The following is a 27,343-nucleotide window of genomic DNA, read 5'->3' on the forward strand; positions in this document are numbered from 1 at the left end:
TATATATCTTGGTTCTACAGGCTTTTTTTACATCGTATGGCATCATTGACTGACAGTATTAAAGGGTTAGTTTCTTAGTGACACATTGACAAAATGTCAAGACAAGCTCTCAAGCTGTCTTCCCAGTTGCTTTCCGAGTCAAACTTCTCAGTGTATTTTACGAGGCTAGTTTCCGGGGCTCACTGTGTTTGCTTTAGATTTTTGTGTATAAAGAATTTCCATTTTCCCCACTAACATGTCCTGTCTGCTAATAGGTTCAAATTTTGCTTGTCGTGTGACCGTTTTTGAAGTGTTCAACAGCACCGGTTAGTCTTGCTCTCAAACACGATTCTTCAAATGTAAGGCAAAGTGTGCTTACTTCAAGCTGTATATCACTGCCAGTTGAGGTTTAATTAATTAATCTCCGGTTGTGTCTATGTAAAATAGAAAAGAAAAAATACAAAAATACAAAAGCTGGTCATTCATAATTATGTAGAAATGTGTCATCTTCTGTGTTTACGTTTATTTATTTTTTTTTACCAAGCAAAAAATAAATAAATCAATCAAATTTTTACCTGAATGCCAAAATACTTAATAGTTGTGGTTCTAGAGGAGAAATTCAAGAGGCTCTTGACTGATATAATTTGTCTCCCTATTTGTTAACAGTTGCACCCTACGTAGATTATGTTAACATTTGAACACACGATTCATTTTCTTGCAGTCTGCTCGAGAAGAAGAAAACATTTTGAAAACTGTAAAATTTATATCAGGCAATATTGTGTATTACTCATTTTGCAAAAATGGGATTTGTGTCTCGTCCCAACCCCATTCAACACTGTATGGTGAGACAACATTTCCTCCAAAACCAAGTCTACTATTTAAAGGCATTCATACAGTAAATAAGCACTGTAAACTGACAAAAAAAAAATTTCTTGCTCTTGTTCATGCCACATTCTTTGCATTAAATCGAATTGCTACATTGCATGTTGCGAACTAGCATGTAAAATCCTAAAAATCCTCCACCCAATGATGAACATTGACACAGAGAAGAAACGCTGTGCAGACTTACACAGATGGTGGCTGACAATTGCATCATACTAAGCTAGCACTGTAAGATTCATTCACCCCATTAAGTAAAAGTGTCACTTGTCTCCACTTTTCTGTGTGAACTTTGAACTTGTCAACACGCCTGCCCTTAGGACGCATCCTCTGTAGCAGCGGCGGCCGGTGGGAGTGTCATTGTTTAAGGCGCCATTTGGCAGTGAGAGAAAAGGACTCTGGCAACTTCATTATCCCACAATAACAGGGTAATTATTGTGTTTGTTAGCAACAAATCACAACACAACAGACTGCATGTCCCTGTCCTGTTTAGAGCATCTTAATTACTTCACTGCACACACATACACACACACAAATACACACCTACGCACACATACACACATGCACACCCCTCTCTGCTGCTGTTGTTACTTAGCATATAAAAGGCAACAGCTAATTGTCTGGACTATAAATATTCGGCATGCAATTAGCGTCCTGGCCCGCCTCAGCGGTGTGTTATCACCTCGCCGTTTTGGAACGTGGTGCCAGCCGCTCACTCAATTCTCCATATCGAATGGGAGTTTGATAGCAGCGTGCAATCTTTATTTGTAACAACAAATGGACAACAGGCAACCTCCCCATCAGCGCCATTCCATTTAGAGGTTGGAACAACATGAAAGCCATCTAAAAACAATGGGCATAAATACACTGATTATACCTGGATATGATGTCCTACTTGAAGTCATTTAAGCTATTTTATTTGATCTTGATGTCTTTGTTGTAAGGGATTTCCTATTCATTTCTAAATCAGTAGAATTGATCATCTTCTGATGAATATATTCTAAATTGTATACATTGGTTCATACGTTAAAGTGATGTAATTATTGTATTTTTCAGACTATAAGGCGACGTTTTCATCATGATTTGAGCCCCACGGATTATAGTCCAGTGCGGCTTATCAGCTGGTTTTTCCCACCGGTCAAGCAAATGTGTGCAAGGAGTCAGTTTATGGAACAACTATGAAATAGAATTGAAAAGACATGAATCAGTAGCTGTGCTCAAAAAGAATTTTAAAATGTATTATTAAAAATATATTTTTAAAAGTCTAAATTGACAGCGGCCAGAGATGGCAACAAAAAACAAAGGCCAGACCTCATGAATCACATTTTTTAAATTTTCATTAACTTATCTATACAGTTGGTAACTCATTACATGGAGGTGATGATTCAACAAATTATTGCCCAATCTAAAAATGGCTTGCTTTCTTTCATGAAGCAATGCTAATGTTTGAACAAACTTGCCGTTTTTGAGCGGCTCCTAAAAATAGTGATGGTTTTCGAGATACGAGAATTCCGTTTGACTCCGGACACCGCCAAAAACGTAATTGTCGTGGAAACAAGGCATGAGATAAACACAGTTTTTATCTGCTGTTTGTCAGAAAGGGTGTCGTGTAAACGGCCCTTAATGGTTACATTCCTCACAGGCCTTATGGAAAGGCATGAGAGCCTTAAAAGACTTAAAGAGGGGCAGAAGAAGGTCCAAACACGAGGGTTCACTGACATTCCCCTCTGACTGGAATGAAAGAACACGGGGAAGGGGAGCGAAGCAGAAGAAAGGTGGATCCTTAAGCGAGCCTTCACGGTTGACTGCAGCCCAGTTTGAGCTGCTAAAGTGCAAACGAGAACTCCTTTCATCTCTCTTCGGGGTCACTGTCCATGCAGGCAAGGGTCCTGTCATCCTGCTCTCACTTCCAAGCACTTCACCTGAAGGAGACCAAGGCAAGTTGGAATAACACAGCAGGAGCAACATGGACTCAAAGCTGAGCAACACACAATAGGCCCTAGAGGGTTAAGGCATCCTGCAATCAAAAAGAAAGGCTTTAATTCACCTAAGGTCATTCAAGAGTTTTTTTTTTTTTTTTTTTTAAGATAAGTCAGATTGGGGATGCAGAACATGGGAAAATGGAGATGAAATCAAAAGGATAGAAGAACAATCAATTATGTAACGGGAATAATGGCCACCATTGAAAATACTTAACTTCAAACAGAGGGTGAAATAAAATGATTAAAGCAGGTGGAGATTTTGAGGGTGGGGCTGTCGGGGGACTGAGCCACAGTCTGAGTGAAGAGGCCGACCGGAGCCTGGAAACTGGTTGAGATCAAGATCCCAAGGGCTCCTAATTGGACCGGCCAGGACAGAGGGAGTCAATGAGTGGGGAGTCAGTCTCAAGATTTGGGTATGGAAGCAGGGGGAGCGGGGTAGGCCAGGAATTTTGTGATGAAGGGGGCTTTCCAAGTCACATGAAAGTTTGCGGGGATGAACGTACCATAATTAGATTAATAAGTAGCTTAATTTATCGCAGCAGAGGATATCAGCGGCTCCACATTAGAGGCAGGCCAGAAGATTAGCCTCGATCGGCGTTTCCAAAACACGATTAGCCTCTGCGGCACAAAGACCAGACTCTTTCACAGGTTCCTACCACAAGGCCTGGATTAGAGAAACGTGTTGAATAATCAGTAGTACCCCAGCATGCTCCATGCTACAGTCAAGCTGCAGGATAGAACTTCACCTCTTTTCCTTGTCCTGCCGCAACAACTTAACAATGTTGACCATCCAGGTCAGTAAAGCTACTCTGAATGCATCACTTATTCGCATCTCCCGGAACAACCAACGATCTCCTCTGAGAATACTCTCAAGACCAGAAATTGGTCCAATGGCCAAGTCCATTTAGTCAGAAAGTTAGAGACTATATGCAGTCATTGGGCCTATCCCAAAGGGTCCCTGGGGAAACGCTGCTCTAATTGATCGACTCTCTTGTAGAATGTCAATAATAACCCCAAACATATGTTCAGCAGCCAGAGAATACAGCAACTCCCTACTAAGCCTTATATCCCTTGATCCCTCTACATCCTCCACAACTGGCCTCTTGTTTAAGAGGAAAAAAGCTGGGAAAGAGAAAGAAAAGGAGCTGACGAGCTTTTTCAAGATCCGTGCACTGGTTCTGTACTATAGTGGAGATAGTTGAAAAGGTATTATGTACTTAGACTGGTGTGGAACTTGTAGTTGAATGCCCCCGGTGAAGTGCAATTTGGAATTATGCAAAAATTAAGAACTACAAAAAAATATGATCAAAACTCACCTCATCAAAGCACACAGTTTCATTTGGTTTTATGTAAAAATAAATAAATAAATAAATAAAGTTCTATTTAAGGCTTACGTCAGGGTTTGTTCGAGATCGCAACCGTTCACAAAAGTTTGCCGGATGGTGTCCAGATGTTTGCCTGCTCTTGTTGCTAAGACAATTTTGAGATAAAACTAAAGCAATACAGGCAACTGTCTGATAAAATTTTGGCATTGTTTTTTTTTTTTTTTTTTTTTTGCTGTTGTTTTTACCAGGAATGTTGTGTACAAGAACTTTTGTGTGTAAGAGTGTTTCATGTATTTTTTTTACCCTTAAAAATCCTAGTCAGGCATTATAAATTGTTAAAATGTTACTTTTATGACGGGTCTAAATCAAATCATAAAAGAAGCACTTGCTATCATTCTGCAGGTAAAGGTAGCACATATACACACATTTTAGTATTAATGCATAAATAAAGTATATAATGCATCACAATTTTCTTTGCAAAAAAAAATTGAGAAGCACTGTTCTGTACAAAGATTTATTTAGCTTAAATTTGGTAACATATTTCGAATTTATTATTCTGTTTTATAGTTTTAATCCAGTTTTTTCTTTTTTTTAATGTAACTTATGATAAAAACAATTAACCAAGCAACCTATTACTCATTGTCAATAGAATATAGTTATTTAAAATAAACTGCTATATCAGGACTTTGTTATACGATGAGGCAAATAGGGTTTCAAAATGTATTTGTCAAAGACCAGTAAAATGTGGGTGGCGGGCCATAGTTTGAATATAAAAGCACCAAGCACTCTATGACGAAAAACCACACGTGAGGTTTTCGATTGTAAACCGCGGCAAAGTGAAGTGAAATGCACTGCTTGGTGGACATACGACTCACAGCAAGTCCGACTCCTGCTGTTGTACATCTACTATTCAGAGAACGATGTGTATCCCTTTGGAAAGCGCACCAAATATCAAATAGATTCAAACGTGCTAGTGGAAGTTCTCAAAGCACGGGGTTGTCGCCGCAAGATGAGCCCTGTTTACCCTTGAAAAACCAGTAAGTTTTACATTTCCTGCTGTTGCACCGTCACGGCGCCTCGATTATCCTGTGTGACTATGCAGCGCCATGCCTTGGTGATAATGTGCGCAGAGTCAACATGTCTTTCAGACGGAGAACACTGGCACGGGTTGACCAAAGAGAACCCTGCATGTCACCTCGGTTAACTTTAGACAACGTGCATAGGAAGTTTTGATCAACATCATAGCTTTGTACTTCCCGCATTTGTATTTACTTGCTGCACATTCAGTGAATACACTATTCACTGAACTGTGCTAAGTGCAGTATGAAAAAGCTTTATTACCCATTTTTGTACTTTCCAAAAATGTTAAGATATGACTGAAATATATTAATACTTATCTGGTATGTTTTTTTTAGGATTTTTTTTTCTATTTTCAGCTAAAAAATACTCTCAAAAAAACCTTCAACCTTAAATGGTATCAAACAGGTGTGGATATTACATTTTTTTCCTTTAGTAATTCAAACACATTGTATTATTAGTACAAGGTACAGAGTTCAATTTTATATTTATATATATATATATATATATATATATATATATATATATATATATATATATATACTTTAATATATCAGGTCATTTTTAAGTTGAAACATCCTATTGAAAGATTTCATAAACTATAAAGTTTAAAATTTTAATAACTATTCCACAAGTTTCCACATTTAACAAGGAACTATTTTTGCACCAACCTTAGTTGTTTTTAAATTAACTTCATTATATAATAGACTGCATATATTATAAGATAATTAAGTAATTACTGTATTAATATTATATGTATTATCATCACAAAAAAGGTGGCTAATGGATGGATGTGTGTTTTTTTTTTTTCTAACCAGTCAGTGCAAACCAAATGCAAGTCATAATAAACATGTTAATACATTTGATTTCACTTCACTCAAGTACAAACTAGGTATTTTTTTTCAGTACCCAATTTGCTTCCTTTGTCCAAACAGCATACTACAAAGGCTGGCGGTGATACTCATACATTTTATTTCACAATGCTTCAGTATTGCAAGAACAGGCAAGGGCCCGGGTTCAAGCTAGGGCTCTACTTGGAGCATCTTTGCTGGTCCGGAAGGTTTTGCGTGACGAGGTTTTGCCCTGCCAGGCTGGCCTCGCAGCTCACAAATCTGACCTCGCTCCACTCGTCCGCCGTGAGGCTCAAGGGACTGAAAAGGCCCTCTCCGCCCATCTCTTCTAGGGAGTTCTGCAATACCCCTGAGGTAACGGGGGACGAGCCCACCTTCCAGGCTCGGGTCCAGGTCGGGAATCCACCTTTGGCCACGCACGCAGCCTTGACGTTGCCTTTCTGCAGCTGCTCTTTGGAAAGGGGGACGACTGTGAGGCTCGTACCTCACTTGCTGTGAGAGGGACAGAACAAAATAGAAGTTTTTATTTTTTCAACAGTACTGTGGTCGTGGTTTGGTTCATGTGAATTTACAAGAACACGCGTTGGTTCTCAGCTCTTACTCAATATGCTTCTTAAATATGTAATTTAACTCAATTTCAATTGAATGTTAATTAATGCTTAATGTAGCAACGAACATTAAACTTGCTCTTGGACTATTGCAAAGTGTCAAACAAAGTGTTAAATGAATGTCTCGATTTTTATTATGAAACGGATAAATGACTGAGATTTTTTCGTAGACAGTTTTGACCTTTTTGTTTGTGTTGTTGAATGGTGTAATTATACCTCATCAGTTTTTGTTTTTTTTTTAAAAATAGAATGCTGTAGTGAAAAATTTGAGAAATTTTAAAATAGTATTCCAAATGGCTCAAATGGAATCATGTTTTTCTGAGCATTGCAAAAGTAAAACTGAATAAAGATAGTGAATTATTTTATACATAAAATAGACAGGCTCCCTAAGTGCTCAATGCAGTTTTATCCAATTGCTTCCCTTGAGCACCATCTCGATTCAGCGGCACACAATCGGGTTTCGGCTACACAGACCATGAGTGGTGTCCGGAAAGAAGACTTGGTTGATTACTACTGTCTGGACTGGCACGTTGGTGGAGGGTAGACACAGTGATTCGGTGGCGTACAAAAACTGGACTTTGAGAGAAGTGAAAGGGTTAAACTGCCACGAATGAGGCTACTGTGTGATTGGCTCTGAGTGATCTTGACAGGGCATAAGCTCCTCCCCTGCTAATTGGGGCAAGAAACCAGCAGTGACATAAAACAGTCACCTCGCATAACACTATTCGTTTTTACTCATTGACTGCCATTGATGACTCTAGAAAACAAATATCCATATAAACTGGACAGCTATATAAAAGTAAAAACCCATTCTAACCTATTCAGTGCCAAGGGTGTGAACGGAATCACATCTTTCACAATGAAGAGCTGTTCAAAATATTCATCCATCACTGTCCCATCACCATTCTGAGGCCTTGGATAGGCCGGATGTGGCCCACGGCCGTACTTTTCTTAGATCCATTTCTTATCCACACTATCATTTCTTATAAGTAAACCTTTAATGCTCTCAAGTACTTTGCTCCCTTCTGCTATCTGAATTAGCTCTTTATACAAAAAATTAAGTGAACTTTTTTTTTTTTTTTGTTTAATCCTCGACCTTTGAAATCCTCCATTGGCACCAGATATTCCAAATGAAGGGAATATGGTGTGGGGACTTAATTGGTTTGAGCTTCGGGTCGTATGGAGAGCAAGAAGTTACAGCAAAGAAGTGAGCCCTTGATGAAAAACCACCGTAGGTTTTTGTATTATTGAAGAAGAACAAAGAAAAAACATAGCTTGTACTGTATGTCTACAAGCTAGCTGTGATCATGTACCATCTCATGAAGTACAAGAGGTCTGATGCCAGCTTCCACAATGGTTAGCCGATCTCCCCAATGCCTCGACGGAGCATCTCCGTGTATTTGATTTGATCTACATTCTGCTTGTTAGATGGCAGCTGTTAAAGTCTTCCGGTTGCCAAACAAACGAGGTGAAAACAAACAAACCCCAGGCTCGATCAGGCCGTGCGCAGTGAGCTGGGTGTTGCACGCTCTGCTAGCTATACCCGGCAGCGAGTCTTCACCGCGCACCAAATTAGGAACCCCCGCCATCGGGCCGACAGCTGGCAGGACTCCTCGGGGAATGCCAATTAAGTTTGTAAAACATTTAGACAACAAAACTGTACAAGAGGAAAAAATATCCCATTGAGGCGCTCGTCCCTGCAAGTCCCAGCAGTCCTCGCCGTGACCTGCATTGCCCCCCACAATTCCCCCACAACCCATCTGTAGAAGGATGCAGCACCTCAAAGCCAGTGTTGGCCTGGGAAAGCAACAAATAAGCTTATTGAAATACGTACACAACAAATTAAAGTCATTAGTTTTGTCATGCTAATTGTGCCATGCTAGCGCTTTATGGGATGATGTTACAATAATAAATAAGTGTCTCCTCTGTCATGACAAAATGTGCAACCTGACACAAGGCCATATTCATTTACAATTCTAATCGGAATTGACAAAAATGGTGTAAATGTCATAAATGTTTTGGTTTATTATTCGTGTGTATGTTTTTTGTTGCTCATGGTTTTGTTTTGTTTTGTTTTTTTCTAATGTATATTGTGTTCTAAAACAGGGTTCTCAACATTTTTCAGTGATTTTTCAGCTAAGAACTCCCAACCAGCATTAAGCATTTTGTATGAAAAAAAAAAAAGACTTAAAAGGGAGTCCTGTGCCATCCATGTGTAATTGAATACATTTTGTCACTATATTTGTAGTGGCACATCCAAAAGATAGATCATGTATGCTCATCTGTTTCATAGCTGGCCCGTCTGCCGGGAAATATAGTCACTATTGACTAATGCGCAACCATATAAAACTCAACAAAATAAAGGCATACAAGGTTTTGCAAAAGAGTCACTACGCAACACAATTTTAGGTTTCTTCATGTTCCAATAAATTTGCTCTTAGTTTGAAAAGAAAATGTAATTTGCCTTTCATGGCTTTACATTAGCTGATACCTGCAGATTCCTCTGCAAAATGCCACATAACCCCTAAAGTGCCTTCATGTACCCCTAGAGGTACTCGTACCACTAATTGAGAACCACTATTCTAGAAAGTTCATGAATAAATAACAAGTTGTATTTCTATTATTATCCTTAACGGTAACAATCACTTTATTTTCTCATGCAGCGTGCACCAAAAGTAGCATACAATTTTTAAATGAATATGCTTACTAATTCATTTTCACATTCTAAAGTACAATTGGACAGTTACTCATGGATGGAAAGCATAAGTGTTGTAAAACAGAAAAAATAATGCAATATGCAATATGATGAGGTATTAAAAAGAACATTTTAAGGCATTTTTGCCCCACTCTGAAGGTTATGTGTGTGGTAATATTATTATTTAGGGGGAATCATTCAGGGGGAATATTTAGGGGGGGGGGGGGGGGGGTGTCATAATAACTTGACTAAAACAAGACTGTCAAGATGCTGGAGCGCATTTTTGGGGTCCAGAGTTTGCTTCAATTGCTAAAAAAATGTTTTCCCATGGCTGGGTTTGAACTTTCATCGCAATGAAAACATGTGACTGTCATGCAGGTTTATGTGTTTTTTGTTTAGTTGCATGTACAGTACATACAGTACACTGTAGCTTGCATTCCTTGATATCCATCGAAGATAATGGATGACTGTTTTGGAAGATATCACGTATCTCAAATGTAAAAGCTGAGTTGGAACTTTGAGAAAAATTAGTTGGTTTGAGATCTATATAATTTTTAAGTAGCTTTTTGCTAGATTGAACTCTTGAGTAGGAAAGGAATAAAATGGCCTCAGGCAAATAACATGACCCACGCGTAGTTGTCTGCTGATACAGGCAGCCCACTCTACAGTTGTCTCATTGTCACACATACACACGCCAACATGTGACAGACAGGGTGACAGTGTGGGGAACTAATTGGGCCTTGAGTAAATGAATCCCTGCTCGGGGCATCTCTATCAACGCTAATTAGGAAAGCAATGATTAATGTGGGAGCTAAATGAAGTTATTTCACGTAATGGCTTTTGGTTTCCTGGAGAAGATCGTTCGATGTGTCAATAAAAGTGTGTTTGAGCGCCTTTAGGACAACATTGGTACAGTGCGCGGTCAAAGGTGACTGCGCTGAAAGATTTAAATACTGGAAAGGATGTCGACTGTAATTGAGTTTCCATACACTGACGGAACATTGTGATTTATACAGAGACAATATGATGAATTCCAATGACTGCAAAAACTACTAAGATGTTACTAAATGCCACTGAGTTTGTGATTTCTATCAAACTTGTGCACTGATTATGCAATCCTTGCTGGGAGCTTGTGGCTGGTGCTGTATAATGTACTAAAATGTTAATAATGACCACTCAAAGCTCAGCTTTTGAATGTCACATGACCAAACCCAGAAAACGGGTTAGCCGGGACTGATCGTTACCTGAGTCTCCAGCTCTTTTTTCAGTCGACAGCAACTGAAAAAAGTGTTTTTAATGTCTGAAAGTTGTTTGATAATCTCTCGAGATGATTAAAAATTTGATTTTTTATTTTGCTTTGGTAAAATGAACACCAAGTCACTGAATCAGTCTTAAAAAGCTTGGTGACATCAAACCCTCCTGTGTTACATCGCTTAATATTTTAGGGCATTTTTTTTAATAATTTTAAAAAAAGACAAAATAAATAGCAATGATTGGTAAATAATCTCTAAATGAAAATAAAAAGGTTTTGCGTCATACTTGTAAAATAAAATTTTACCAGATCATTTGAATAATATGGATTAACAAAAAGAAAAATCTATTCTAAAAACATTCAGAAGTGACAGCCCTACTTTTTATATTTGGCACACCTGCGTACAAAGACAAAAGCAGCCTTATTTTAAATTATTCCAAGTGTATGTGTCACAGTGACATATAATTATGTTGCTTAAGTTAAAAAAAAAAAAATCCACAAACTTCAACTGATTTTGTGTGGACATACAGAATAAATAACGAATAAAAAAACATTCACATTGAAATGAAGAAAATACACATGTATGACCAACATGTGTCAGTTTGGTTTAAAACCAAAATATCTACAACAATAAGCATACATTGCTGAAATTAATAACACAAATGACAATCATATGTAATGTTTTCTTGGCCTCAAATTTGCTTCTGGCACTTTAAATTGATGATAAATTGGCTCCAGCAAGAACTGCGTGAGTTTAATTTTAGCGTACAGTCCATCCATTTATTAAGAAATGAATGCTGCTAATGGCTGATCTAGGCGGCCTTGATGGAGTTCTATTTTAAAAAGACGTTGGCCTTTTGGGCTTAAAGAATCTAATCTGAGTCTTTTGTTAGTATAAGTCCGAGTTTCTAATCACCCTTAACCTTGCTCCAGAGGCCTAACCCCCACAGCCCTTTTTCTTTAGCCTCCGACAATCTAAACATGATTTTAAACATAATAACGAGACTTTTGCCATCCTTGCTGCACCTTCTAGCACACACGCCACAACTAATGGGATCTAATCTATACAATAAGGGACACTAATATATATGCAAATCAGCCGAGGCGAAGATAGACTCAGTTGGCTCACATACGCGCACGCACACATACACGTCGCGTGTCACTTAGTTGTTAATTACTGTTAACGTTCAGAAAATGCAAATATGAGTTTGTGCAAATGGAGTAGCGGCAGCATGTATCTTTAAGTAATAATGTTCTGTGAAGAATAACCCCCCCCATCTCTCCATGAAAGTCCAGCAGTGTGTGTGGTGGGGGGGTTGAGGGTTGCAGGTCGGGCTGTTCAAAGCCACTCTGTGCATTGTTGCCTTGTAGGGGATTAGGTCTCTGCAGGCTGCAGAATTTGCTTTCTAATTAAAAGGGATAAGATGTAGAAAAATGGTGAGGGGCATGACTACTGTAGAGAAAAAAAGAGGGGGGGAGGAGCACAGAAAGAAGAAATGCTGAAAAGAGGGGATAGAAGTTTGCAGAGTCACCACTGGTGTTTGATCACAAGACTACAAAAGTTACCAAGCTCTTGTTCTGCTACCTCCTCACCCCAACCCCCACCTCTTCACCCCCCTTTCTCATTAACTCACTCTGAGTGGCACTCACACTGGCAAGCTCGGGAAACAGAAACATTGGATTCATTTTTCATTTCACTTTTGATATTGGACCATGACTTATGTACAATCCCATTCAAATTTCCATCTGTGTTCAAATTAAAGTCGGTGACATAGTGAGAATGAACACAACACCATAGAGCAGTGGTTCTCAAATGGGGGGTACTTGAAGAAACTTCAGGGACAAACATGCATAAATCTTTACAAATAATTATTGAATTAATTAATTGTTTCAGGAAAATACAAGTTCATAAAACAAATGTTATGTTCCGTAGGTTATTCTATTTGATTATTCTAAGAAGCCAGATTCTCCCCCATACCAGAATGGTTGGCCCAAATTTGTCATGCACCACCGCTCGTTACCTGGAAGATTAATTATTTATTTTGTGAACACATCTCTACTATGATCCCAAAAGAGGACACTTTAAGTAGATTTTTTTATTTATTTTTTTTTGACAAATATGTCTTTTTGAGAGCATGTCCATGACAGTTTACGTTGAGTATTTTTGGGGGACAGATATTTATTAATAATGAAGTTAATGATTCATTTTTGTGAAAATATTTCTTCTGAAACCACAAAAAAGGACACGCATATTTTCTGTGGACGAATATTTATTTTGATTTTAAGTATTTGATTTTGAGAACAGGTCTGACATTTTGTATTGATTATTTGTTGCGGAAAAAGATTTATTAATAATTACTGTAAGTTCTTCCTTTTTCATAACAGATTTCTTCTATGATCCAAAAGATGACACTTGCAGTTGATTATTTTTTTGTGGACCAATACAAATGAAGTTTGAAAGGGTCTAAAGTTTAATGAAATAATTTAATGTCAGAGTATACACAACCTAGTAGTCGTTCTGACTTGAGGGGAACGATTGTCCTCAAAAACAGTCCTTTGTTAAATGTGAAAACTTGTGGAATAGTTATCAAAATTTTAAACTATGTAGTATATGATATCTTTCAATAGAATGTTTCAAACCCTAGCCCTAATATTATATCATTTTATTATTATTTTTTTCAATCGAGGTGATGAGTCTTGTATTGGTGTGTGGTGGCTATTTACTGTGCTCATTTATGGTTTTTGGGTTTTTTTTAAACGGTGTAGACTTCATACGCTTCTGCTTCATGTTCTAATACAGCAAATGAAAAAAGTCTTTGAAAAAAACCACGAGCATAGTTTATAAATCTACATTATGTTGTTCTTTATACAACTATCATTCAAAAATCCGGCTTCCCTGCTATACTGTATATGGTCCACTCCTAACGCTATTAAAAATTCAAGTCATTTTTTTGTTGTTGCTAAAACTCATTCAATCCCCAAGACATACTTACACATCTTTTCAGAGTCCATTGATTCCCAGGTACCCATTGATATTTGTTTCTATTTTTTCCAAACATTAAAAGAGGTCTGAAAATGGCAGGTACTGAATGAGTTAAGATTTTCACACCGATTGTGTAAGACTTCATTGAAGGGACTTAAGATAGCATGCAGGGGGCTGACTAAGCACCCGGTGAGTCCCACCCTCTCAGTTAGCATGCTGCTGTTTTGTTACCTTGTCCTCCAGCAGGGGGGTCCGGCCTCCCCAGGCACCTCACAAACAAACCCTGACTTTTAAGCATACTCATACACGCAGGCCTGATTCTTTTCCTCTTTAGCCCTAGGAGGTTAACGACATGCTGACGAGGGTCCGCTGAAGCGCAAAACACCCCCCACCCCCACCCCCTGCCTTGGCCAACCCCCTCACCATTACCTCAGCATTACTTGAGCTACTACTGTTAGTCAACTGCTCCATTTGATCGGTTTCAGACAAAGTTTAATCTGGAGGTGCAGTTTATCCTCTATAGCTGTACACTTTTTTTAGTGTTTGACGCATGTTTTCATTTAAAAATTTTAAATTATGTTAAGGTAGGTAACCCTGAGTTGGCCCTGTGAAAAGCTTAAATAATATCTTTCTATTAAAAGGTTATCAATATATTGCCAATACAAAGATTATCATGCTTTTTATCACTCTCAAATGGTAGATGTGGGTTCTCATTTATAACTGCATATGCTACAAATATAGAAGACAGTTTCGTTAGCATTTGTCTAAATTTCATCCGTCACATACACTGCAAGTGAAACAAAGCATTGCTGAGGTTGGATTTACTAAAAAAAAAAAAAAAAAAGTCTTTACTTAGAGAATTAAAAAACTTCTATCTTGCATTTACTAGCCAAGAGCCAACCAGAGAAAAATTGCAAATTCAGTCTGCATTCATTGGTTACTTGAAACACATCCCACAATGCTCTTAACAGCAAGAAACCTGAAACCAGGACTAAGACTGGGACTAACTACAGAGAAATCTCTGGTAAAGTTAGCTGTCTTATAGCTATGGATGTAAAGTAGTGAATTTAACCGACCCAGTTAATTCACTCAACTGAACACATTTCTCCACTGCCTGCTTGTTCTGTAAGATACACCAGTTACATTGACTGCAGGCTGATTGCAGTTTGTACGATAAATATTCAGCAATACAACAGTTAACATTCAAGTCAGTTGAATTATATTTCACTGAGCAAAAAGGGGCGTGGCAGGCTGACAGACATGATGGACATATTATATAATGTCTATTCCGATGATTACGACAACAGATCAAATTTGCAATCCCCATATTTTTAATTCGCCATTTTTCTCCTACAATCTCGTCATTCATCTGTTTGTTTCCGTCAGCGACGGACTGACGATTAGTCCGTCAGTGCTGACGAAGTGCCCACCTCTGCCTTTGGGGTCTTTTTAGGTGAGTTTGCAGGAAATGAAGAGATTGGCAGTGCCCTTCTTTATGTCTGTTTTATAACTGTAACTGATAAAAGTTACAGCAGGTAATCAGTTAGGCGATATCACCTTAAATGTATAATCACTTTATTTTTAAAATGGTGGACTTGTTTGTTGACCTAAATTCCCTGTTTAGTTCTCTAATGTTAACCTACAGACCTCAGTATGACTGCAAGTGCACATCTTCTGAAGCAATCCTATCCAATTCAGCCTGTTTGAAAAAAGTCATGCTCCATCTCGGAGTTGGTCAAGAGAGACGCCCCCCTCCCCACCCCTTTGCAATCAAACGAAGCCCACCTAGAGATGAGTGGGTCCAGATTTGGCCTAAAGAGGGACTGGGGTATGTCGTGAAAGAATCTGCTGTGAGCCAAAGAGGAGATTAAACGGCGGCTAACCATAAGTCGTCCACTCCTTCGCCTCGCCTTTGCGCTCCCTTCCACCTCACTGCTGTCCTGAGGGGGAATACAAGAGAGGGAGGGCCCGGTTGGCCGGCGGCACAGCGGTGGCTGAGCCATCTTGTCATCATAGCAGGACAAGCACATTCAAGCATGTCCTGTGTTCCCTCCCATCTTATTCCAGACAGTCCGCTGAAAGCCATCGTCACACACCCCCTTGCTGGAGGAGCGCTCTCCGCTGGTGTCTTTTCTTTTTAAAGGGCAGAGATGAGTCTCCAGCTCCGCAGTCTTTCCATGCGTCCAAATTAATTTGCGTCTGGGCAGCAACACAAGCAGCACGGGGCTATTTGATGAGAGTGTAGGCCAATGACATGCACTGGCAGCCATGCCTTGATCTCTTGCTTTCGTTCCATGTCACTTTCCACCTCGTCTTGCTGCCGCACTCATCCAAATGGGTTTCGCAAAATACTCATATTCTCTCTGAGTGGTGCAATAACTGAGAATAGACTTCTTTGCTGAGCAAAGAAATCTTTGCTGAAGTGCTTCCCCCCCTACTTTTGCATGTATTAAATGTGACTCTTTGATGCGCACAAGAATTACAGAACCATTAAAACCAGCCAAAAAAAAAGAACAAAATATTGTCCTCGTGTCGACTAAAACGAAGAAACAACCCATGGAGCTATCTCTCAAAATCCCCCCGCTAATTTTGGGATCAATAACTCTTCATAATCACAAACGCAGTAAGGACATCTACAAAACAGCATTCCTTTAGTTCGATAAACGGGTGTCAAAGTAAACTTAATGCAAGTCGACACTCAATTGAAGTGGCGATCCTAAAAGAAGAGCAAAGTTAATGCCTAATTAGCATCCCCAAATAATAAAGCAAGCCAGGCTAATCATTATTGCATGTCGCTATTCTACCGGTTGCGCTGACAATTAACCTTTCTCAACTGGTGAGTCGCAATTGGAGTAAATCCCGTTATCAGCAAATATAACACATGGCGCACACGCGCCAACATGCACGTTTTAAAACAGCACTCAAGGAAATCCAGGCGGTGTTTACAGTCGGGGAGCAGAACAAGAAAACAAACAGCAGATATCCACTTTCAGTAAACAGTGGCCCGCCACTTACAGTCTTCCCAGTGGCTTAGAGTGGGCGTGGAGTCAACTTTAGGTGGCTGCTGTGAATGTCGTTGAACTACTTGTGTTTACGCAAGCTTAATGTTGCAGTGACAAGGTCTCTTTAAACACAGAGGCAATGTATCAGGTCAATTCTTCCCTCAAGCTTTAATTTTAAACATGCAAAACAAACTGGAGGATGCTTTTTAGTGCCTGTAAAAAGTCGTGGGAGGATACGAAAGTAATGCAGACGGTTGCAAAACCCACTCAAACAGCCAACGACATTGTACGCTTTCGAATTTTACCAAAATGTTTAGGCACAAAAATCCTCAGGTCAAACTGTTGTCATATATATATATATATATATATATATATATATATATATATATATATATATATATATATATATATATATATATATATATATATATATATATATATATATATATATATATATATATATTCTAATTTCAATTCCAGCACGCCTCCTTGTGTGCAGTTTGCATGTTCTCCCCATGCCTGCGGAGGTTCTTTCCTGGCACCCCGGCTGTGTAAAGGAGGGGAGACTTTGCACAAAGTCTACCTGGTAAACAACAACATTCGCCTGTCACAATTACAAGAGTACTGCATGAGGCAATTACTAATACACGAGTGGATCTGCCTTAAAACATAAAGGAAAGCACGTGCATTCCCCACAATTGTGCCCAATGGAGAGGCCACAGCTGTAGTACACATTAGCTTTGTTGTATAGAAAGGAACCAAGTGCACTGGATGAAAACATACAGCACATTTATGCTGTATAAGAACTTTACTGATGGGGGCTTTTTCTTCTGCTACTAACTCCTTACATCCCTCCAAGTACTGCTTACACCTACTTTTGACTTTCTTGATGTTGTAAAATTACAGTTGCAGACATACATTTACATGTCCCAAGGTTAACTTACATTTTTTTTTTTTTTGTTATTGTTGCCTGGTCGGTTAGCTTTTAGATTGACTTCATGATGAGGTTGCGGCAGCAACACGGTGAGATGCGTGATTTCCGTCAGTGAGATGTTTCACTTCTTTGTTAGAAAGGTTGCTACAAAAAAAACCCCATCATATTTCAAAGAAATTAAGGCGCCAGTGTGCTAAAGGTAATATTCCATCATGTATATGATTACTGATCTATTTATGCGTTTATTTTTTTTTTGTTTATTTATTAAGTTTAAAATACCATGATACACACATCCTTTAAGATGATTGTCTGAAAACAATATTCAAACATTGTCTACAGAGTGAAAATGTGACAGTTTGAGTAGATTATTTCCTATTGGATAAAAATTATTTCTAAGTGTCTGAGATCTGGTGTAGTTATAAACTAACCCATGTTGAAGGTAAAAAGATTGAGAAGTCCCCCACAATGTCCTCCTTCATCCCAATTTGGCAGCACCTGGCTTGCTGCCCACTCACATTGCTATGTCACTGTTGCCATGGCGATGTGTGGACCTGCACAGGCCCTAAAGGCTGAATGGCCTGGTAGCAAGGTGGGGGTTATCATCAGCGACAGACTACGCCGGGCGCCCATCCAGGGGCCTGGGTGCTGAAGTAGCTACGCACCCCCCCCAGAAAAAAAAAAAAAAAAAATTACATCCACTCCAAGAGGATGGGGGGGTGTAAATCAGCAGAATCCCTGAGAGGGTCCCCGGTGATGTAGGGCTCAGGCTGATCCACTGGGGGGGTCGGCTGCCTGACTCTCATGAGCTCCGGCCAGACGGGCTTGTCTGGGCTGGGAGGGGGCCCGGGCTGGACGGTGGCCCAACGTGGTGACTGCCTGTCTAAGCAGGCGCTGGGCCACGCTGCCTCTCCTCCCCGGGCTCGTGCCCCTCTACTTGGATTTCAAAGCGATGTGGCTTTCCCTCTCCTCTGCAGGTCTATCTTCGCCAATATTGCCCACCCTTCCCAAAACACTCCCGAATAGCCCTCCAATAGAATTTTCCGTCTCATCCATGGACCCACAATCCCTCTCATTCGCTGCCATTCCCACCACTGCTGCTTCACATTTTGGAGGAGAAAGGGGGTTGTGCTGCTACACTGCACCCATCTGCCCCATGTCTTTGCATGCTGTGGACCATGATGCTGCAGCATGGGTCTCTGGACCACGCAAAAAAAAAACAAAAAGAAACATTGGCAATGTCACCGGCACCCCTCCGTTTGCGCTCTCACTGTCCACCACATGTACACACTGATGCACACCATCTGATTTCAAATGTACTTACACAGAAACTAGCACATGTGATCATGCTCATGTAATGGAGACAGATGGTGCTTGATGTACACTTGAGTGAGTTCGATTGAAACTAGCCATGCACAATATTTGGTGCATTCTGTTCGAAAATGTCCCGGCAGTCAGATGTGGTGCCACTGTGTCTGCGCGTGTGAAAAGCACCTTCTTAGCATCCGCCATAAGTGAAATGACACTGACAGAATGAGCTCCCATTGGCCAAGAGCTCTTCTTCTCTGTCTAGGTTGTTCATCGCTCGCCGCATGGCACTTTGCTGGCAGGTCCTCCACAAACATTCCTCCCCTCCCAGTCTTGCCATTCCCGCGGGAGCGGAGGGGCTCGAGGACGGTTGGGGTGGCCCACTACTAAGCTGATCCTGAGCTCCGTGCTTTACAAGTCCGGCCCACAGCAAATTCCACAAGCCACTGGCCAGTCCCCTCAGCAACCAGGAGAGAGGTAAAGGAGAGGGGGGGAGGAGGATTAGAGGTGGCCTTCTTTGTATTGTGACTGTCTGCTTGAAAACAAACATACTCAAATATAAATACAAAAACAGAACTGCTCTCATTTTGCCTCTTTTTTTTTTTCAACAGCATTGCAGTGCGACTGCTGAAAGATTACCAAAATAGCATTTTGGGCCTCAGCAATACTTCATTTTGCAGTTATACCTGTGATTTTTTGTTTTTCACAACACACGCAAGTAAATGCGGTGCATCAACTACTATGATGGATGCTGCTATGCATAAATAGCTGGGTTCAAAATAACCCACTTAAGGATTAAAAAATATATATCCCAAAATAGGTCATTTGGGATGAAACAATCTGAAAAATGATGTTGTTTCGTATAAAACAACAGAAAAAGTTAGATCAAATTGACCCAAATTTTGGAACAGTCCTTTTTTGACCAACAATTCAGTTACTTTTGACTCAACACTTTTAGATCATCAACATCAGGCGGTTCAAATAAATTAGAGTCAATAGCCGTTTTTTTTTTCACATTTACTATGTGTCACAGGAAAGCTACAAATACAAATATCTGTATTCTTGTCATCACTTTTTTTTATAACCAGGTGCCCTTCTGCCATTTGTTTATTTATCTGTTTAGCAAATCATTTATGATCATTTTGATGAACTTTTATCAAGTTTTCAAAGCAATTTGAATATAAAATATGCAGATTTTTTTTCCTTAGCTGGTTTGATCAGAAATAACGGATTTTCATTTTTATTTAACCATTTTCAGATTTAATACATTAAAATGTTGTCGATGTTTGATTTGACTTTATTAATTTTCTTATTAAATTCAAACCTTAAAAAACACACTTGCTTTCAATGAAAAATGACATCACATGCCCAAAGCTCAGGTAACAAGCAATCATGGCCCAGCTGTTTTCTGGATCATGTGAACTTTCTAAACTGAAACATGATTGGTCATCACCTGAGCCTGTGGATACGTGAGCCTGTGGACAACATTCAATCGACATTTCAGTAGCAAAACAATCTTTAAAGGTATTAACTGTGCATGAATTATAATTTAGCTTTCAAATTTGTTAAAGACAAAATGTTTAATGCAGATAATGACTGAATAAGCTTATTATTAGGGGCAAATTTCATCCATTTTTATCTCTCTCGGGGGCAGACATTTTGCCGCTTGCTGTTGAATGTTAACGGGCAGAGCTACATACCACACTATAGCTACAGCCCCCATACACCAAGGGTAAATTCAGATTTTTCTACTATTTGCACATGCATGCTGCATTTAATTCATGAAACCCTGACTGTGCATATCACCCCTTAACACTCCTCACTGAGGTATTCTGATACTCTAGCCACACCATAAAAAAAAAAAACTCTGGCGATGCCTCTTGCTGAAATATATCATCATGGATCTTTATAAGTGTCAATGGCAGTGAATGAAAATCAGCCCCCCCCCCAATTTTTACATTCAAAAACCTTTTTGAGGAATGCTATTAGTAGTTGTTTCATCACGGCTTCACTTCAGAGGCGCTTCAAAGAGCGAAATCACTCCTCCTGATTTTATCGTCTGATGAATATTTCTCTCAATCTGAATTCTGATAGACAACTCAAGCAGCAGTAGGACAGGAGCCGCGAGGCCCCCCTCCTCCATTCCCTCCTCTTGTCCCCTAAGCTGAGCAGGGCACTGTGTTTACTCTCCTAATTGCAGGGGAGGGGCCGGCTGACAAGCGAGCCATCACAGATTCCCCACAGGCCCGAGGCTGGGAACGCACCCGCCGCTGTCTCCCGAAAAGCGACGACGATGTCCAACTGTCGCTGAGGAGCGTTGACTGGTGGAAGCCAGCGAGGGCCCAAAGAGAGATATTAAAGAGTGGGGAGGAATTGGCACTGTTGGCACTAACAGGGGGTACACTTGAGAAGTCCGAGTGGGGAGCTGGGGGCATCGCCAAAGTGTCATTCAAAGCAAAGTGGGCTTTGAACAGTCAAACGTAACACACAAACATGCGTGTGGGTACACTCGCACACAAACACACAGATTTTTAGCACATTACTGCGCTGTTAAAATTTTGCTCTGATTTCACAATAAATTATTGGATAGGTTTTGTATTACTTTCACAGTAATGAATACAGCCAAATCCTGTGAATGCACTGATAAATGGATTCTACAGTAGAATAACAGTAAAGTCAAATCCAAAGCTGCTGTAATTTAAATAGGTATTCATTGTAATATTACAACGAAACCGAAATACAACAAATGACTGTAAATTAATAAAGGTAGTTATTGAGAAACACTGGTAATTTTTAACAAAGTGAGGTAAGGAACAGATGCTACCAAATTACTGATTGGCCACTGTACTTTTTTACAGACATAATAATAAGGTTTAGAGTAAACATGTTAATACATGTTTATCGTTTTGCTTGAGGTTTGCGATTCTATATTATATGCTGCAAGTTGTATCTATTTTTTTTCTTTAACATTTTGACTAAATGACGATTCAAGTAGAGAAGTGTTTTTCAACATTTTTTGAGTCAAGGCACACTCTTTTTCTTTTGAAAAATCTCTGTGACAGCATAACTACTGTATACAACAAGGTAACACCTTTGGATGTATGCTACATTGTTGAGGAATCCAGAAAAGATGTAAAAAAAAAATTAGGGGTGTCAAAATAACAGATGAATTGCCATCAAATAACTACAACAATAGTTAGAGTTTTACTTTAGTTTATAGTGTTAATCTGTTTAATCAATAATTTTCTGCTTTCTGTATGCTGATCCATTTTTATGATTCGGGTTTCTTCTAGTTGCGTTATTGGGGGTTTGAAAACAAAGGTCAATCACACACTGAAGTGGACACTGATAGGCTGTCATTGTGTTTGGCGTAACCTGATAGGCTCCTTGTAATAGTCAAAGGGCACGTCGAGGAGCTTAAGAGTTATTTTCATATTTAAGATGAAAAATGTAAATTTAGAAGTCGCCTCAATTGTAACTTTGATCAAGGTAAAGGATTAGGTATTCTTTGTGAGACAGAGCTTGCTTACCATAGGAGCAGCTCAAGTTTAGCCTGTTTCATAAATGCAAAACACCTAGCTGCCACTGCCTCCACAGCTAATGAGAGGAACAAAGATGCTAATGTAAAGAGTTAAGCTCTTTGCCAAACTAAACTCTAGAACACCCAGCAGGATGGATGTTTTATTTGGGAACAAAAGAGCATCATTCCACCTCATGGGCTAAACCCCAGGTGTCAAACTCAGATCCCAGGGGCCAGATCCGGCCCGCCACATCACTTTTTGTGGCTTAAATCTCAAATTTGCAAGTTATTTTCAACTTTTACACGCTTTTTTTACCAATACCCCCTTTAAACAGTTTTATTTCAAAATGTGTAAAATATCACGATCATACTTAAAATTTACTTGACTTCACAGTCACAATGGCTGACAGAAACTATAATTGCAATGTGACCCATAATAAAAATGAGTTTGACAACCCAAAATTTTGTTTAGACTCTAAACAAAATTTTGCAGCCAGCATTTGAGACTATTCTCAAATAAAGCAGGAGGTAAAATGGTTATGAGACAATCTGTTCTTCTACTGACGAACATAAATGACTGAAGCCACATTTTTGCATCAATATATCAATATTTTTGATCTGCCACAATAATGCAATGTATCTAAATGAAAATAAACCTCTGGTTGAGGGCTTTTCTCTGAAAATTTTAGGTGACATTAAAAAGATTAGATAGACTAGATCAATGAAATACAGATATTGCATAATTAATCTCATTTTTTATGCCTTGACATCGCCAAAAATATACACACTTTTGCCACTTTACAAAAGGGGTTTGAATTTATTGATTTGGAAGGAGAAATATATTTGTTTTGCAAGGGAATGCCAGATTATGGTTCACTTTTATTGGACCACAGAGGTGAATATATCGTGCACGTACACTAACCGGCCTTCTAGGGCGGGATAATCCACTATGTGTTGTAGATGGGGGGGGCGAGGATGTCAGGGAAAATCCCAGCGGAGGCCCACACACTGACCCTCTCACACATTCAGGTCAGAAAAACAAAACACAGTTGAGAGGAAGGTTAAAGCGGGAAGAGTCTCCTCTTCAGGAGCTCTTGAACATGGCAAACCCTCACCTCACAGCCCTCTGCCAACTAAAAAAAGAAAAAGAACACATTTGATGAATCATGAATAGTCACACTAGTACTAGTGCTGTGACCATTTCCTCCAAAATACATTATTATGGGGATTAAACATGAAATCTCACAATGTAACGTTTTCAAATGTGTTATGAATGCCTCCCAGAATCCAATTCAAATCCCAGGTTGCCAAATAAGCCTGAACAAATCCCCCCACTTTGACTTCCTCTTCCTTTGAAGACTCCACAGGTCCGGTCTGCAGGGCAGCTTTTAGCACGCCATGCGCACACCTCCACGTGCACGCAAGATGCCCACAGAGGCCGGGTGCAATGGAAGCCTGGATTTGCGAGTACATTTCCACTCGGTGCGGAACGCGCAGAAATGCACCAATACCAATACTTTGGGGGAAATATACTTAACTTTTTTTTGTGTGGAAAAATATGCTTTAATAGACATGGCCATTTTTAAAATAAAAAAAAGCCCTCACAATGTATTCATGGACTTTTTTTTTTCTTTCAATTTTTAGAGGGTGAGGCAGAGGTGACTTATTTTCTATTGGGATGGGAATATGGTGGGGTATTTTTTTGTTTGTTTGTTTTTCACCCAGCAATGAATCCCACACGATGGCCGTATGGTCTAGGGTCCAAGCCCAACCCAACTCTGCAAATTAAATGATAGCTCAAAGCATGTTTTATCAGGATTCCCACAAGGAAAGGTAAAGTCTTACACCATTTGACCATCACAGTTAAATAGCATGTACTCATTTGTGTTTGTGGGTTTACTCATTTACAATGTCCAAAACTTTATAATGGCTTAGATGAGATTGGCAGGTGGTCTAAACCTTTAGGACAGCTCCAATGCCCACCCTATACTCTATTTTGAAATTAAACATGAGCTCAAATCAAGGTTTAACTTGGGGTTCTTCTAAAAAGTAAAAAGGCAGGCTTGGCACATTCAATCATTATTAGACAGCAACACTTACTTCTTAGGTTGTATTTATATGTTGATTTAAACATGTAGACGGTACATCTTTTGATGAAAACCATGAATGATGTGCAGTTTTCCCAGCAAAGTAGAGAAAACTTGTACAGTAAGACATTACTACACATGCTTGTTTAAAAAAAAAAATGGCTTAAGAAGCACGATCATTAAATAAAGTTTTACTATACATGTTTTAAAGAAAATAATGCCTTCCTTTTAATGGATTTCATTATTGAAAAAAAACTCTTAAATATGACTTGTACAAAAATCAAATAAGAGTCCTGTAATGTTTTATTGTGTTTTTAATTTGTTACCCATTTATAGTGTTTTATTTTTCCTGTACAGCACTTTGGAAATCTTGCATTCGTTTAAAGTTGTGCTATATAAATAAAGTGGATTGGAATGCATTGGATATATTAAGGTATTTAAAAAATGAATTCCCTATTATCAGGCATTTAAATCACGACTTCAAAAGTCCAACATAAACCTATATGGCTACTCGTGTATAGCTTTATCACGGACCAGAACTTGTTGTGAAAAATGAATTATTTTAGTAAATGGTAAATCAATAATATCGCTGTTAGTGAGCCATTTATTCGTCGCGTTTCGACTACAAGTAAAATTGGCTCTGCTTAGATAATAATCCTTTTAAAACCCAAATATTGGTAACCTTCTGGTTTTGGTTAAATGGCCTGTAAGGCTAAGTCAAAACCTAGCCGCATATACACACACATTTGGGTTACCTCCTTTGAATGGGTTATTTGCTTGCATTCTGCATATGGTCTAACGTCAAGGAATTTGGGTCTTTTCAACGCAGAAATACCTAAATTATATGCTGCAATACCCTCTGGAGTGAGCAAGCGAGAGAGAAAAATCAATGCAACTTGTTAAGCATCGCTTCATCAATGGTTGTGGACAACAACAGGGAAAAACTCAGACACTACAAAGAGCCGCACTTTGGGAGTGAGGTGGAAATCGGTTACTTTGTCACTGTGGTGAGCGTCATGAACAAAATGTCTTTTACGGACAGTAGAAACAATGAACGGGAAATGTTGTCTATTTGTGTCCTGATGTTATCCGTGCATCGTGGTCTTGAACGGAAGTAACACGACTAACATGACCATTTTCTATTTGCTTGCGCATGTAAACGAAGATATTTGAATGTTTTAGAAAGGTGAGGTTTGACTTACCCAGACCTTAACCCAATATTGACTGTATGTAAATGTGGCCACTGATGAGCATAATGACCAATCTGAAGAACTTTGTCTGGCTGTCACAGCTAGCTAACTATCATATCTAATAAAGGTAAAATTCACACGTGTGTTGATTGCACTAGGCATCACTGTCATCGGTTGGGGACCACAGAAGCTGTCCAGGCTGGCTAATCAAAATTGTCCCCTACCATGACCAGTTGACAATGAAAAACCTTGTCATAGCATTCGGAGGAAGACACGCCCACAAGAACTAAGTTGAGTCGCAGCTAAAAGTCTGAAGCTGCAAAGTCAATTTTAAAAAGTATAAACACAAAATAAAAGTTTGCAACCAAAATGTCTTTTCAATGTCTTTTTGATCTTTTCAATCTTTTTTTGAAATTGCAAATTTATTATTTTTGTTTGCAATTGTGTTTTCCTCTTGATTTTAAAGCCCTCTTTATTTGATTGCTAATAAAGACTTTTGTTTATCCATGGTAGTTTTTTGTCGAAAAAACAAAACATTTAACTCAAGAGTCTTTTTTTTTATACTCATTTAACATACCCATTTTTTTTCAGAGAAAAAAAACCTTTCTATGAATGAGCATTATTCATACTCAGTTTAATAGTAAAATTAAAACAATACTATATATTTAGTCAATTTTTTGAAGAAAAAAAAAAAGGAAGCCTTCCAATATATGGCCATTAAAGAAAAAAATTAACCTCTTCTTAAATGCCTTCCTAAGTATTGCCATTCGTTTTGGAAAACACACCTTAAAAAATACTGTTCCTTGATGTAGACAACTTCTAGTTTGTTGCCAACCAGGTGATGGTTCTTTTGGTTGTTGTCTCACCAGGTTGAGATACAACAATGTGTCATCAGTGCTTTGCTGATTTGACACCGATTGTCATTATGGAAGGCATTTCTAATCTGAACCCAGTCAAGTGCCTCTGTTGCAAGAACTAATTGTGACAATGCACTTCATTCATAGCGCCAAAAATCAGAAATTTTAATGTCACGGATCTTCGACACCAAATACAGGATAATACATTAAAATTAATATGCTTACGGATCCCTTGGATATTTTAACACCTTTAAAGTGTACAAAAAATAAGAAATGTATACAGATAGAGATTTACTCTGTTTTTTTTTTCAAAGATAGGACTTTATTTAAGGAGGATGTCTTTGTTTTCACTAAGATAACGATTAGAAAATTGTAGGTGATACCATTTTACCAGTATAGACCCACAAATGGGTTGGTTTTGTCACCTGAAAGGATTCTTCTGGAATTGTCCACAGCCCCACCTTCATGGTGCTGTTGGGGCTGCCACATCCAGAAAACATAACATGTCCCCTGGATGGAACCTTTGAGCATCTGCAGAGGGTTCTCTGTGTCTGCATATTGGGTTGGTAGAACCATTCTGGAAAAAAAGAGCAACATCTGTCCCTACAGCAACTGCGGACAATGGGATGACTCCTGCAGAATCCTCTTGATGCTCCAGAACTGGAAGAGGTTCTAATTAAAAAAAAAAAAAAAAAAATGAATTGAAAACCAGACATGGTAATGACTGTTTACATTGATACAGTATTATGTGTGGAATGAAATATTTTTTAGTATGTGTATAGTAAGGTGTTTAATTATAAGAGCATGTGCATTGAGG

General features: G+C 39.0%; 1 long non-coding RNA gene across 3 annotated transcripts in view; it reads right to left on the bottom strand.

The window, feature by feature from the left end:
* Positions 1-6,409: 6,409 nt before the first annotated feature.
* LOC148412932 (uncharacterized) overlaps positions 6,410-27,343 on the bottom strand; it is a 27,495-nt gene continuing 6,561 nt past the window's right edge. Inside the window, exons 4-6 of one of the 3 annotated variants that reach the window (XR_015867790.1) lie at positions 26,952-27,198; positions 23,315-23,525; positions 6,410-6,585 (exon numbers count right to left, since the gene is read on the bottom strand). This is a non-coding gene — a long non-coding RNA (uncharacterized LOC148412932). Of the gene's footprint in view, positions 6,586-23,314; positions 23,526-26,666; positions 27,199-27,343 lie in introns of those variants that run through there. The other 2 variants (XR_015867792.1, XR_015867791.1) reach the window with 2 other exon arrangements.

This window comes from Hippichthys cyanospilos, chromosome 14 (assembly GCF_059441005.1).
Source record: "Hippichthys cyanospilos isolate Australia breed blue-spotted pipefish chromosome 14, RoL_Hcya_1.0, whole genome shotgun sequence".
In the NCBI taxonomy this organism is placed as follows: Eukaryota; Metazoa; Chordata; class Actinopteri; order Syngnathiformes; family Syngnathidae; genus Hippichthys; species Hippichthys cyanospilos.